The following is a 16118-nucleotide window of genomic DNA, read 5'->3' as shown; positions in this document are numbered from 1 at the left end:
TAAACATTCTTTTTCAAAAGTCAGTGAATTTCCAAGGTTATCTATATTATATATAGACTACTAGCTGATCCCGTACGAACTTCGTTTCGTTTTAAATCATTGGTACGTCAAAATGAGTTTAGAAAATGAATTCGAAACATTCTTTCGACAATTTTGGGGAAAAAATTCAACAGTGTTTAAAGTCGCTACTGTTACTATTACTTGAAATTCAAATTAAACGGTTGATTGGCTTTTGATTTAAATTTATAACACTCTCTTCTTCTCGATCGGTTGCAAAATCTACACCCAAAATTCAGCCTCTGTGCCAATGGCGTGTAGTCAATTTCATAGCATCATTGGTACAAGAAGATAACGCGACCGGCACTGATTCGATTTGCGCCCACCGGCATTAACCTCCCAGCGTAACCGAATTGCGTATGTCTGAATGAAACAAAATAAAAACGTTTTCGCGTCCCTCCCCATCGCATCACAAGCCGAAGAAGGATGGAAATAAATACCGGCCAACACCAGGCAGCCAGCGAACCGAGCACTGTGCGTGTGTATGTAGCAAAAGCAACAACAAAAACATTCCTTCAATTCACCGGCAAACAACACCGGCCAAGCTGCCCGGCTTTAGCGTGTGTATGTATATGTAGCGTGTGTATGTAATAGCAGGCAGTAAGCAAAGCACAGTTCTCATTCAATGGGTTTCCCGTTCCTTCACTCCCGTTCCCTTTCCCGTTTCCATCTTAAGACAAAGGAATGCATTGAAAGGAGGCCAAATGCCGGGAAGCCACCGTTGTACGTTTTTTGTGATTGATCGGTAACAGAAAGCCTATGACAAATATACCTCGTCCTGCATGAAGCTCGAATAGTACACTGGTTAGAATGTCGGACTGGCAAGACGATACAATTGGTGATGTAAGTTCGATTCTCACTCCAGCGCTGTAGTTTTAATTTTTATTTTCTTGTTTCTGGGATGAATTATCCAATAGGAAGGAAATCCCATAAAATGTTTTTCTTGTTTCGCTTGAATGTAGTGGTCATCATTTTGGTTGGGAGCCGAGTCCTTATGCCAGTTACGGTTTTTCAAACATACCGTCTTCGGCACAGTGCACATTTCAGAGCATTATCGGCACAGAGATTTGCTAAAAAGGCATTGGATTTTTGCAACCTCTTCTATGGGTGTAGACATTATGACAGAAACATGTACTATTTGTTTATGTGCATGACTCTTTTGCTTGACCTTCACACTTAAATTGGTATCAATTAACTGCCTCCAACAAAATTATTGCACAAAACACTGAACTTTCAATGAAAATCCCTTTTTCTGTCCCATGGCCCGAAATTCGATAATTGAAACCAATTTTACGTTCCTCAAAACTCCCTTTTGCCGTATTTTCTTTACAATTTATATGTAAAATAACGTCAGGAACTTGAAAACAGTGAACAGTGAATATAGACGCCTCTTTCGCCGACCCTTGACACGGAACATGCTACCTGGAGTCAATTGCTCATAGTTCATAATCCTCATCTGAACATTTTCATCTCAATCCGATGCATGATCACGACAATATCACGAAAACAGTGAGCAACTAACATGGACGGCCTTTTTTTGACCACGATTCAAAACTTGACACCTGAAATCAATTATCTTTTCTGTTAACCTCCCATGTGTCAATTTTCATTACAATTCTATGCTCAATCAAGAGAATATCGTAAAAGCAGTGAACAGATAATAACCCCTTTTGCCGACCCCTGAGTCAAGATTTGAAACCTGAAAGCAGAAGAACGTCCCTTAAAAACTCCTATGCGGAAATTTTCATCTCAATCCAATGTAGAATAACGTCAAAATCGCAAAAACATTAAAGTTGGGTATGGACGACTCCTTCAGCCAACTTCTGATCCGCAATTCGAAACTTGAAATCGATTGCTGGTCCCTCAAAACACTCATGTGCAAATTTTCATCAACATCCGGTGTATAATAACGCCAATATCGCCAAAACATTAATCAGTAAATATGGACGACCCCTTTGGCCGACCCCTAACCCTAAATTTGATAACTGTAATCGATTGCTCGTCTCTCAAAACACTCATGTGCAAATTTTCATAACAATCCGATGTTTAATAACGCCAATATCGCAAAAACATTAATCAGTGGATATGGACGACCCCTTTGGCCGACCCCTGACCAAGGACTAATAAAATCGTGTACACGAGAGGCGATTCCCGCTCGTCTACGATTTTTTCCCGTAAAGGTTCGCCAAAGCGTGAGCAGGCTGTGAAAAAAAATCCCTTTGGTTCGCGAAACATAGGAAACACGAGCGAAGCAGTCCAACCAACAGACGATTCTTTTGGATTTTGAATCCTGTCTCGCTCGTGGAAATCGTAACATACATGAAAATTTTTCCCCGCGATTTTGGCTCACGAACCATTTAGCGAAAAGGTTCATGAACTTTTTTTGGGAAGGGAACGCGTGGTTATTCGATTTTCTTCCGTAGGCAGGCTGTGCGTCTCTTTAGGTACGCGTAGGTACGTGTAATAAATTGTGCTTCAAGCAGCAGCAGGAAGTTCTTCATTTTCAGCGCTTCTTTCAATTATTGTATGGAATATTTATGTTTTTTTTTATGTTTATTTAAAATGCTGTGTTTTTTTAAGATAACTAACAAATTTCAAGATTAACGAAATTCTAAATATTAAATCAAATTCATTCTGTCATGTCAACTCCTGGGTGGTCAATTGAACAAAACAAAGCTTCTTGACAAAATTATGGATTAGAATGGACACAAGAAGACCCTAAGAATGACCTTTAACAACCTTTTATGGAATAAATAATCAAATCAAATTTTAGAGCCTCCCAATTCCATAACTGTTTCTTAAATTTGGAAAAGACAACAATGATGTAAAGTTTCAATAAAAAACATAAGCATACGTATCAATGATTAATTTGGATTGAATTGAATATCATCAAAAATTGATAAATTAATTCAATTTTAAAAGAAGAGTTTTCAAGCAGTTTTTCTTTAAAAAAAAAACTTTCTTGCGGGTTTTTTGCTTGAGGGATACAAATATCTACGGGAACTTGCTTTTTCACCACCTTATCGGATTCACGTGCCCCTAAAAGGGTGAAGAAATAATGAAACCCTTAATTCCGACGGCTTTTGCAGAATTCTTTTTAACTTATAAGAAAACGAAACAATTTTTCAAGCAGAGAAAAAAGAAGTTAGTTTTTAAATACTACAATAAATTCATGTTATTCTCAATTCAAATCGTTTTAAGTAAAAAAATCTACTTATCCATCATACTCAATCAATGATAAAAATGGATAGAATTAATGATACGTCGGAAAATAAATTACAAATTTGTATTGTTATTTTTCAATTATAATAATCTCTAACATTAACTCTGAATCCGATCTTGATCTTACTACTGGATTTGAAATCATCGTTTATTGCCTGAATTTCCTTCGATTGAGCTTCTTAAATTGATTTCTGCAATTTTGATTATCTACTATTTTTTCGTCATTTTTATCTACTCATAATCTGAAGATTATTTTTCGATCATCAGAATTCAGAACGCAAATTTAAAATAAATAACTCCAAATTAATTATGCATAATTTTACATTCAAAACTACCGAAATTCTTTTAATGAGTTCATCATTCTGTGTTTCAAACTGGTAGTAAATACGGAGTTTGTTTTTCAGGTTTAATTTTAATATTTTTGAATCCGCTTATACGAATTTTGCTATTAAAATTTATATTTTCTCACTCTTTGCATAGAGTTGGAATTCAAAATGGACAAATTAATTATGTAAAATTTATACTAATAAATTGCTTATCCCAAATACAAAAATGTTCAGTTGAAATTAATTTTGGAATTGTGATCTTCTGATGACTCAACTTTACTATTTGATTTGGGAATTCCTAATCCACAAATTAGATTTGAATATTCGTAGTACTGATTTCAAAACTCAGAATTCGAATTTAAATTTTACAGTTTCGAATTAAGTATCACGAATATGAAATTAAGAGTTTATGAGAACAAATTTTCAATCCAAATTTTTTTAATCAATTTCAATTGTATAATTTTGCATCCAGAAAAGGAATTTTGAATCGTGAACATTGAATTATTTGTTTTTAAATTTTGTTCATCATTCGGATTTTCAGCTGAAATTAGGAATCTGGAAGTCCTATCAACCGCAAATCGTACATATTTGGAATATTTTAAAAATAAAATATAATATGTTCACACTAGTCCAAAGGTAGTATGTATGTCAAATTTAAGTAGTAGTGAAAATCAAATAAGATGCCATTGAAAATATTTTGCAAAATGAGAATGTTCTGAAAAAATATTTTGAAATATTTCTTAACTAGGTATGGCTCTGTAACTTTGAAATACTGAATAACATTAAAAATGATCTTGATCAAGTGGATTTGAAATCTACGTTTATTGCCTTGATTTCCTTTGATTGAGCTTGTTGATTTTTTTTCCTGCTATTTTTAATTCATCCTTTTTATCTACTCATAAACTGAAAATGATATTAAAGAAATAGCGTTTCGTTCTTAATTAATGTTGTCCGATTTCCCGGTTTTATCCGGGTTTGCTTGGACATTCAATACTAAATTTTGGAACAGGCCGGGCCGGCTCGGTTGCCTGGATTTCATTGGAAAATGCCCGGATTTTGCCAGGTTTTATTCACTTTATTTGGAAAATCAAAATTACAAACTCCTCCAAACGAAATTTTTTGAGAAAAAATAATCATGAAAGGTGTTTTGGATCCTAAAGTACGATTTAAAATCTATCGATAAGTTCTGATGAAAAAAAGTTTTTTTTGTCCGGATTTATGGACATTTTTAAAATTAATTGCCCGGATTTTTCTAGGTTTTTATTTAAGGGGGTGGGGGGTAGGGTCTAACGGGTATAAAAAAACACCATTTTCACGATTTTTTTCTAGAGCTATCGTTCAAACACATGTATTCAAATTTTTTGCATTATACAAAGCATTGTTAAAAGAACATTGAGTAATTTTTTCGTAGAAAAATATTGAAAAATGAGCCGGTGACGGAGCATTTTCGGAGATGCCTTTTAGAAAACAGGATTTGCGGTGGACACTATATCTCAGCATAGAATCATCTGAAGTCAAAAAATCAGAGCAAAATAGTTTTAATAGATGTGTTTCTGGACCCCAACGTTTTTATTTAACTTAAAAAAAATTTTATAAAATTTTTGTAGCTGTTTGAAGTAAAAACTACGATTTTTCACGAAAAAATCCGCCTTTTTTCACCTGTAAAATCTCCCCAAAGTAAAAAAAAAACAAAAAAGAAAAACGTTGGGGTCTGGTATTTTATATGTAGAAAATATGTTCCAAATTTGAAAAGAATCGGATAAGTAGTTTTCAAATGACGATGTCCACGGCCTTTAAAAATGTGCTTTCGAGAAAAACGCGTTCGAAGTTTCTGCTCTTGCTTTGTTGCAGTATTAGATAGGAGGAGATAAAGGCCTATAATTTCTACAGTTTTGCTTCAATTGACTTGTAAATTTAACACAACATTCTTGAAATGTTTTACAATAAGAAAATAAAAAAAATAAAAAATCGATTTTTTGAAAGTGTTAAACCCTACCCCCCCCCCCCCCTTAAAATTGCCCGGTTTGTCCGAAAAAACTAGATATCTTGTATTTGGTCCGTAATGAGTTAACATTGAAATTCTTCATTATATAAATGGTTTTTTCTCGCTTTCATTAACTTCATTGCACGGTTAATGCCTCCTTTTTTCTGCCATGACATGAAATTTGAAATTCCAAACTGATATAAGTTCCTCAATTTGAACTTCGGAAGAAACTTGAAAATAATAATGGGGATACAATTAAGATGCCGAAGTAGCATTTCTAGATCGGACTTGTAGCATTTATTGATATGCAAATTTTCCTATTTTTTCTTTGTGATGGTCCAACAGTTTAATTTGAATCCTTCCTCCTACCCATACACCTTTTTAGGAGTGGGAGGAACTTTTTATCCTTTGGATAATTAAATCAATATTTTTTCTATCTGTTACTGGGCCAGATCGCATTCTTCCGAAACTCTATATACAAATTTGTCAAATTTGACGCTGTTTAACATCAGAAAGGACAAACTTCAATTCACAAATTATATACATCGTTTAAATTTACAACATTGTAAATTATCTTCAAGTAATTGTTATGAAATCTTTGAAAAATCGGTTTATTTCATCTGTCCACGCGTTGCATTTGGCGCAATCAACAAGACAAAATAACGAAACGGAAAACACGACCATCAAGTGTGCAATGCGTTTTCCAATTTGGTTCACGAACCAGAATCGCGAGGTTCGCGAGGTTTTCTGCCACGGCTCGCTCATGATTTTCTGGCGATCAGATTCTCCTTGAAAAAAATCCCCTACAATCACGTGTTTGCTGAGTCGCGAACCTACTGTGGTCAGAACTTTTGTGAACTACGCGCGGTTTTGTTTCTTGGCTGCTCCGATGTGAATACGATTTTTTTAGTCCTTGCCCCTGACCCTAAATTTGATAACTGTAATCGATTGCTCGTCTCTCAAAACACGCATGTGCAAATTTTCATCACAATCCGGTGTATAATAACGCCAATATCGCCAAAACATTCATCAGTAAATATGGACGACCCCTTTGGCCGACCCCTTACCCTAAATTTGATAACTGTAATCGATTGCTCGTCTCTCAAAACACTCATGTGCAAATTTTCATAACAATCCGATGTTTAATAACGCCAATATCGCAAAAACATTAATCAGTGGATATGGACGACCCCTTTGGCCGACCCCTGACCCTAAATTTGATAACTGTAATCGATTGCTCGTCTCTCAAAACACGCATGTGCAAATTTTCATCACAATCCGGTGTATAATAACGCCAATATCGCCAAAACATTAATCAGTAAATATCGACGACCCCTTTGGCCGATCCCTGACCCTAAATTTGATAACTGTAATCGATTGCTCGTCTCTCAAAACACGCATGTGCAAATTTTCATCACAATCCGGTGTATAATAACGCCAATATCGCAAAAACATTAATCAGTGAATATGGAAGACCCCTTTGGCCGACCCCTGACCCTAAATTTGATAACTGTAATCGATTGCTCGTCTCTCAAAACACGCATGTGCAAATTTTCATCACAATCCGATGTATAATCACGCCAATATCGCAAAAACATTAATCAGTGGATATGAACGACCCCTTTTGCCGACCCCTAACCCTAAATTTGATAACTGTAATCGATTGCTTGTCTCTCAAAACACTCATGTGCAAATTTTCATCACAATCCGACGGAAAATAACGTCAATAACGTGAAAACAATATTTGTTTTGTATGGACGACCCCTTCAGAAGGGGTCGTCCAAAAATCTAAAAACATTTTTCATCATTCCTGGTGCTAATGAGCATCCATGCCAATTTTCAGATCTCTAGCTCTTAAGACGGCTGAGTCTATAGAGGACAAACAAACAAACAAACAAACAAACAAACAAACAAACAAACATACAGATAATTGCTTTTTATATATATAGATATATATAAAAAGCAATTATCTGTATGTTTGTTTGTTTGTTTGTCCTCTATAGACTCAGCCGTCTTAAGAGCTAGAGAGCTGAAATTTGGCATGGATACTCATTAGGTCCAGGAAGGATGAAAAATGTTTTCAGATTTTTGGATGACCCCTTCTGAAGGGGGTCGTCCATACAACACAAATATGGTTTTCGCGATATTGACGTTATTTTTTGTCGGATCGTGTTGAAAATTTGCACTTGAGTATTTTGAGAGACGAGAAATCGATTGCAGTTATCAAATTTAGGGTCAGGGGTCGGCCAAAGGGGTCGTCCATATCAACTGATGAATGTTTTTGCGATATTGGCGTTATTATACACCAGATTGTGATGAAAATTTGCACATGAGTGTTTTGAGAGACGAGAAATCGATTACAGTTATCAAATTTAGGGTCAGGGGTCGGCAAAAGGGGTCGTCCATATTCACTGATTAATGTTTTTGCGATATTGGGGTTATTGTACATCGGATTGTGATGAAAATTTGCACATGAGTGTTTTGAAAGACGAGAAATCGGTTACAGTTATCAAATTTAGGGTCAGGGGTCGGCCAAAGGGGTCGTCCATATTCACTGATTAATGTTTTTGCGGTTTTGATGTTATTCTACATTGTTATGTGTTCATTCCGCCGCACATGCCATTAAAAATTATAATCGTTATTCTACATTGGATTGAGATGAAAATTTCCGCATAGGAGTTTTGAGGGACGCTCTTTTGCTATCAGGTTTCAAATCTCGACTCAGGGGTCGGCAAAAGGGGTTATTATCTGTTCACTGTTTTTACGATATTCTTTTGATTGAGCATAGAATTGTGATGAAAATTGACATATGGGAGTTTAACAGAAAAGATAATTGATTTCAGGTGTCAAGTTTTGAATCGTGGTCAAAAAAAAGGCCGTCCATGTCAGTTGCTAACTGTTTTCGCGATATTGTCGTGATCATGCATCGGATTGCGATGAAAATGTTCAGATGAGGGTTATAAACTATGAGCAAATGACTCCAGGTTCCGTGTCAAGGGTCGGCGAAAAGGGCGTCTATATTCACTGTTCACTGTTTTCAAGTTTCTGACGTTATTTTACACATAATTTGAACAGAAAAAATGGCACAAGGGAGTTTTGTGGAACGTAAAGTTGGTTTCAATTATCGAATTTCGGGCCATGGGACAGAAAAAGAGGGTTTCATTGCAAGTTCAGTGTTTTGTGCAATAATTTTGTTGGAGGCAGTTAATTGATACCAATTAAAGTGTGAAGGTCAAGCAAAAGAGTCGTGCACATAAAAAAATAGTACATGTTTCTGCCATAATGTCTAGATTTTGCAACCGATCGATGCAACCGTTTAGTTTGAATTTCAAGTAATAGTAATAGTAGCAAATTTAAACACTGTTGATTTTTTTCCCCAAAGTTGTCGAAAGAATGTTTCGAATTCATTTTCTAAACTCATTTTGACGAACCAATGATTTAAAGCGAAACGAAGTTCGTACGGGATCAGCTAGTTATAAATATTTTTAAATAATAGTTTATATTAGCTCAATGTGAAAGTTTGACTGTGTCCTTTCAAGCCTGATGCAAAAATAAATTTTTGGAGAAGTTGCAAGAGATCGTCAAGCTAATTATTCAGAATTTGATCTACTTTTACATCTGAAGTGTTAACTTTTGAAATAGGCATTATATTCCTCATTGATTAAGATCAAGTAGATTCATAGCAGAAGATAATTTTTTATAGTTCTATCACACAAATAAAGCATAGTAAAACTACTAAATCCGTTGTTTAAATGAACAACAGGTAACCATATTTTTAAGTAAAATATGTTTTATTGTTTATAATACCTCACGCATAGCTATTTTAAATACCATATGCTCAATTTGGCTGCGCATAGTAAATTCGACTGGGTTCTAGTAATATTGTCAATGAAATGATGCATTGTTTTACTTCGTGCCTAGTAAAATTGATATGTTACATGATGAAACAAGTATGTGTTATGATAAAGATTAGTATGCGCGAGGAGCTTGATTTAAATAGTAAAATTACTATGTACATATGTTTGCTTGTTTATTTGCATGCATGCATTAAAACATTATTTAAAACATTAAAATTCACAATTCCGACACACGTCGTTCAATGTTAATGTGTTCTCACGATGCTCTGGAAAGATTTTCAAAGTTATGAAACTTGAAAGCAGCTCCAAATTTGTTTGTTCACTCACGGGTTTCATGATTAATGATCCTGAATTAGTATGAACAACAAGAATGTTTACCATAGTAAAATTATCATACGCACTGATGTCTTTGAGTCAAATATGTTTTGTTCTCAAAAGTACCATGTGCGTTGTATTTTATTGATATGAATTGGTGCCACAATGTCTAAATTACTATGCGGACGCTAGTTGTAATAGAAATTTTGATGAAATTATCATGACCATAGTATTTTCGACAACAAACATTGACAGTTATCGAAAATTACCAGGTACATAGTAATTTCAATAATGTTTCATGTGCACTTTTACAAAATTAATGTTATAATTTTCGTGGTTGAAAATACTATAACGCAGAAATGGTAACATTATCATGACAACGTCTTTGGAATAGCAACGCAATTTTTTCCCGTGATGTTTCGAAGTCAAAGGAAACACTTACTAACTTTTGTGCTGAAGTTCTGAGCAGCTTTAGATATTAAGTTTCTACCAATATTTTGATTGGCGATTATTAGAACATTTTGTTGTTTTATTTAGTTTTTTTTCTATAAGAGTCACATTTGTTGGAATTGATTAGACTATTGCAAAAAAAGTTTTAAACCTCTAACTACTTACGCAAAGTTTGCCAAGAGAATTTATTTTTCATTAGTAGCGTAGAGGGTTAAAATACTGTTAATTTTTCTATGATATAATTTGAAAAATCAATTACTTTCAAAAATTGCAGGTCCGATTCAAAAATTCTTTCAATGATAACTAACTTACAGTTTCAATATTCATTGAAAAGAAATTCTGAATGAGGCCTTGAGTAAAGATATTTGAATTTACGAGTCTTAACATGAATTATCCTTTTTCTTAATTTTTATTTTCTAGAAATGTATAGAGCTCAATTCAGTATAAATAAGTTTCAGTTAAAAGTTTAGGAATTTCAAAAGATTTGAAGCTATATATAATGGAAACTTTAAATGGCACAATCAAAGAATGTAAATTTAAAAACTTAAGAGAATTTGCCACATCATTTACCAAAATGATTTCCATGCCCCATCCCCTTTACCCCAAATAATCAGCGTGAGATTTATGAAGGGATGGCTTCCCAATCGGACAAAAAGTCTAGACCGCATGGCTCTGGTGAAGCTTTCCTATTGCTGAACCAGTTCAAGCGATGTGTTGTTTTTCGGATTCCGTTTTTATCGGCAGCGCTACTTATTGTTTTCACGCAAGTACCGTAAACGTCCCTACTTTTGACAACTTTTTTATTTTTGAACTGTATTTTTATTTTGCAAATGTTAATTCATCAAACCTGGATGAGTTTGATTTTTTTTCAATGAATTTTATTCAAAGGGATCAATTTGTGAACATTTAGCATAATAAATAGTTCGTTAAATTGAAAAAAACTGGAACAACTTTGTTTAAGGTCTTAAAACTAAGAAGTTAAGACTTAAACAGGAAATTTTGAAATGAACCATTTAAATCCACTTTTCCATACATGTACCTCTTGTTTGAAGTCCATATCAAAACAAGAACAAAAAAGAATCAACTTTTTTTTGCGAAACACTCAATTTTTTTCTCATTTTTTAATTATGTCGACTTAAGAACTAATTCTGCACGAGTAACACACGACTTATTGCAAGATATGAATGTTTATAAAAGCCTTTTACCTTTAAGTTTAGTGATCTGTGATACGTCGTATGTTATTTATCAAGTTATATTTTTTTCTGCAGTTGTTAACAGAGCTGGAATGTTGTGTAAAATCATAAATTTTACAGCCGTTCTACATTGTTGTCAACGACTTAACATTTTTGAAAGCCCTATTCAATAATTCTCACCCTAAATTTGCGTATATAAGAGAGTATTTTGATAACAACATATGAAAACTTATCCAACTCTGTAATTTAAGATTTTAATTAAGACAAAAAAAAGATAAAGAAATAATAATTAAAAAATATGTGTTTGTTTGAAAAGGAACATTTCCCAAAGAACTTGGAAAAAAGTGTTTTTTCTACGCATTTCATTTTACGGTAAATACCATTATGCTAGTTTGGAAGAAAATGATAAAAAGCATCGCGAAAGCAGACCACTCAAGCCTCACTCTTTATCTCAGCCAACAATGACGTTTCAACTCTCATAAAAGCCGCGAGAAAATCTTAGCTCCCCCATCGACTCAACAACGGTCGGAGAGCTTGAGCGCTAATCAGCAAGCACACCCCACCTATTTAGCTTGCCCAGAACGTAAATGAATGATGACGAACGAATTCTCTGACGAACCACAAATCCTTGAACTAGATTCCGTCTGAGCAACTGACCTACCTACACAATTCGGCCAAGGTAAAATCCCTGACATTGTGGGGTGAAACATCGAAGGCTGCCCCACTTTCCGGAAGGTTTTTCATTGACTTCAAGGCAGCCGGTCGCCATATTATTTGTGAAAGGGAGAGAGCTCGTCCGTCGGTTTTTTCTTGATTGAGCCGAAGTTGACGATGAGCACGCGAATGCAATGGAACGCCGCGAGTGACTTCAGCGGAGAGGACCCACAGAAGGGGAACCCCAACTGGCAGCGATTTCAGCCGCGTTTTTTTGACGAAGGGGTGCAGACAAAGTCGTCGGGATATGCAACCACTACATGACCTAGATTTGCCAGGGTGAAATCCGGGAACCGCGGGAGCAATATCCCTGTACTCCGTTGCTGGAAACGGCTTAAGGCAGCTACTACAGGGACGTCCCGAATGACATTTGTTAGTAAAAGAAAAGAAATTTTTCACCGGGTCGCAGCTTTTCAAGAAGGAATATGGACAACTGCACCTAGAGTGCGCCGGGGTGCCGTTAACTCACTTGTTTGTTTTTTTTCTTTCGTTTTGTTAGTCTAGCGGTTTATTTATTTTGCATTCCTACACTCTGTTGTCGAAAAGGTCTTATGTTTTAAAATGAGATCGTGACGTTTAGATCGTATTATTTTAAATAACTTTTGGCTACCTGTTATACAATATCTATTATCAAGGTTCTGATCTGTTGTCAGATGTTTCGACCTTTTCGGCTTTCAATCTAGTTTCCACGCTTGAGTTGTTTCTGTTCGTGGTGTGAGCATTTTTAATCTTGATAGAGCTCTTTCCTAGTTGTTTACATTCTGTGTGCCCTGTTACGCTCAACGTTTTACATACTTGGTACAGATGAGACTTTACCTAGTTATAAGCAAATAGGTATAACGAACTTCGGTTAGCAAACTCGTAAGAGAATAGTGTCATTGTGGTTTGAATTTTAAAGTAATTTATAAAAGTATCATAGATATGAGAAAAATAGATTTATCAAGGTTTAATTTTTTATAAAGTAAAAAAATAGGTCTTCTAGTATTCTCGAGAAAAAAAAATTGTTATTCCCGCATTTCATTAACAAAAACAGTTTTCTTTAATTTTTCAAATTTTCAGATTGAATTAATTTCAATGTTTGGTTTGTGAACTCTTTCTGTTCTTGAAAATTATAATTCATTACAAATACGGATGAATTGTCTCGAAACAACTGCGTTGACAAAAAAGAAATGATTACAAAAATTAAAAAAAAAAACATTTTTATGGAAAATTTGGCTATTTCTTTAGCTTCATTTTCAATTAAATGATATTCAGTTACCTTTTCTTAGAATTGAATAGAATAGAATCAACGGTCACCCTTTTAAAAAATTAAAATTAAAAAATATTTATAGAAAATGAACAGATTTTAACAATATTTTTTAATTTGAAACATAACATTATCAAACAATATATTATGTCAAAAAAATTCTGCGAAATGACCTTGATAAAGACATCTTTTAAGCAAGACAAAAAATATCAAATTAACACTGTTAGTGCAAGTTCATTCGTGTTGGAAAAAAAATTGGTAGAAATTTTGACACTTCAAGCACATTTTGAAAATTTAACAACGATATTTTTTTTTTCAAAATCTGTTTTTTTCTGTACAACACTATATCTATTTTCGCATGCTGTGATGCAAAAATAGTTGGATTTATCTTAGATACGCCAGTTTTGTAAAGAAATTTGACGGCAGCAAGTCTTGAAAACTGTTATGCATTGTCAAATTTTTAAAATGTGCTACAAGTGTCAAAATTTCTACCCCTTTCTTCTAACACGAGTGAACTTGCTCTTATTTACGCTCTAGAATCGGTAATATAAATATGTAGGTATCTCTAATATGTGTTGTGAGCCTACTTGGTTGAATTTTTAAACTGAATTTAGATTGATTCAATGTAGGTAACTATTTTTGAGTGTTGTGTTGTCACGAAAATTCTACTGTTTTTCAATTCATGATTCATTTAATCGTCACATATTATCGAAAATTGGAGGTCTCTTCAGTTTTTTGTGAGGGATTCAGTGCTATTTTCATAATGAAAATCGGTTCAGAAAGAAATCGTCCGATATAGACTTAAGAAAATGGTGTAAAATTGGGTTTTCATATTCCTTACGAACACAATTTTTCAAAATTCCGTAGACACTCTAAGGTCATTGCGCAATCTCTTTCCATGGTCGGATCCCCCCAAGTTTAGCATGGGACTATGTGCTGAGCCTTGGATCAATTTAAGCTTGAAGCTTGTAAAATTTTCATAATTCGACTGATTTGGTAGATCCAGTGTCCATTAACAAACAATCAACAGCACGAAAGCTTTTGAAATTATCAATAATTTTTACTTTCATTTACAGTAAAACTATCTTATACTAAAAAGATTTAGAAATAAATGCTTTTGCGAATAAGTTTTTCCTAGTATTTATTTTTTTTAAAATAATATTCACGTGATCACTTAAATAAATTTTGAATAAAATTTAGGTTTGCATTGTTGAAAACCTTATCTGTTTAAAAAGGCCGTTTTAAGATTCAATGCACTTAATTTTTTGAAAATAAATGGATCTATTTCATAACCAAATCACATTGTTTGCAAAGTTTCTAAGCTTTTTTTTGTCAATTAAGTATTAATTTTAAGAATATGTTTATTGTTAGCAGTACGTGGATTATTTATTTCTTGTAGCTGAAATTAAAATTTCATTACGTCATAACGGTTGGCAAAAACGTGATTTAAAAAAAATGGTGCGTTGTGACGTCACGATACAAAATGTTTGTAGGTATGTATGTTTGATATCCACCATGAGTGCACGGATTCACCGCAGTTTCTGCCTAAGTATGTGCTCACATGCATCCTTATATAATTAGGTTCGACAACCCCATGGCTTCGTATGAGCTGTTATGGATGCATATATTTGTGTTGATGTATGTTTATTTTCGAAAGAACGAGTCAATAAGGTGGGCTAGTTTACTTACAGGAATTCCGGCATCTGTGTATATACCTGGCCAGCTGGCAAATGATTCAACATTCTTATTTTATAGTTATATAGTCATCTATCTTACCTGTCAGCCTCTTATGGGATTCGAACCCAAAAGTCTCCTTGCCGATACCGGGAATCGAACCCAGTACGCCTGGCATACCAAAACCAGACTCGCGCCAGCCTATCCGCCTCCCCCCCCCTTCGAAATTTGCAAAAAACCCGAAGGGGGGAATAATTAAAGTTCGAAGTATTTTATAGAAATTTCGAAAAATTCCAAATATTCGAAAAATGAAAAAAGCAAAAATCAAATTGTGGAAGATGAGAGTTTTATCACCTTTTATATTTTTGGTTTTATTGAATTTTTCGATAAAAAAAACTTGATTGATAGGTTTTGTGCAATGAAATGCACGAAAGCTTGTATACAACAAAATTGCATACTATGGCATGCAATTTTGTTGTATACATGCTTTCGAGCAATTTTTTTCAAATATTTAGTTATTTGAATTATTTTTTATTTTTCTTCCCCTTACGATGTTCCAACTCCGAGTGACAAAACCGGGATTTGAAATTTGTGCCGGCTCAATTATTATGCAAACGTTGTGCACACAGGGGTAAATGCACCTAATAATAGATCAAAATTATTCGCAGACAAACGGTAAACGGTAGGCATTTGATTTCTTTTCAAATTTTTTAATATTTTTAATGATCTATAAAACTTCTGAAAGAATAAAGTTGGAAAGGAAATAAAAAAAAATTCTTTAAATAATTAGTTTAGACACTTGATGTCTTTATGAAAGTTAAAAATCTTTATTATTATTAGAAACTTTTTTGAAGACGCCATCAAGATCGCATGAAAATCATAAAACTTATAATACTAATAATAATACAAGTAATTTTGAGTTTTTATTCAATAATTAATTTTTTGCAAACTAGCAATCAATAATGAGCTTTTTCCTCTAGAAATACTTAAAATTAGAAGAAAAAACCCTCAATTTTTGCTGTTTTAAAAGGAAAAAGCTCGTTATTGATTGATAGTTTGCAAAAAATTATCCAAAACGAA

Source organism: Uranotaenia lowii, chromosome 2 (genome assembly GCF_029784155.1).
Source record: "Uranotaenia lowii strain MFRU-FL chromosome 2, ASM2978415v1, whole genome shotgun sequence".
Lineage (NCBI taxonomy): Eukaryota > Metazoa > Arthropoda > Insecta > Diptera > Culicidae > Uranotaenia > Uranotaenia lowii.
This window is presented reverse-complemented; position numbering follows the sequence as displayed.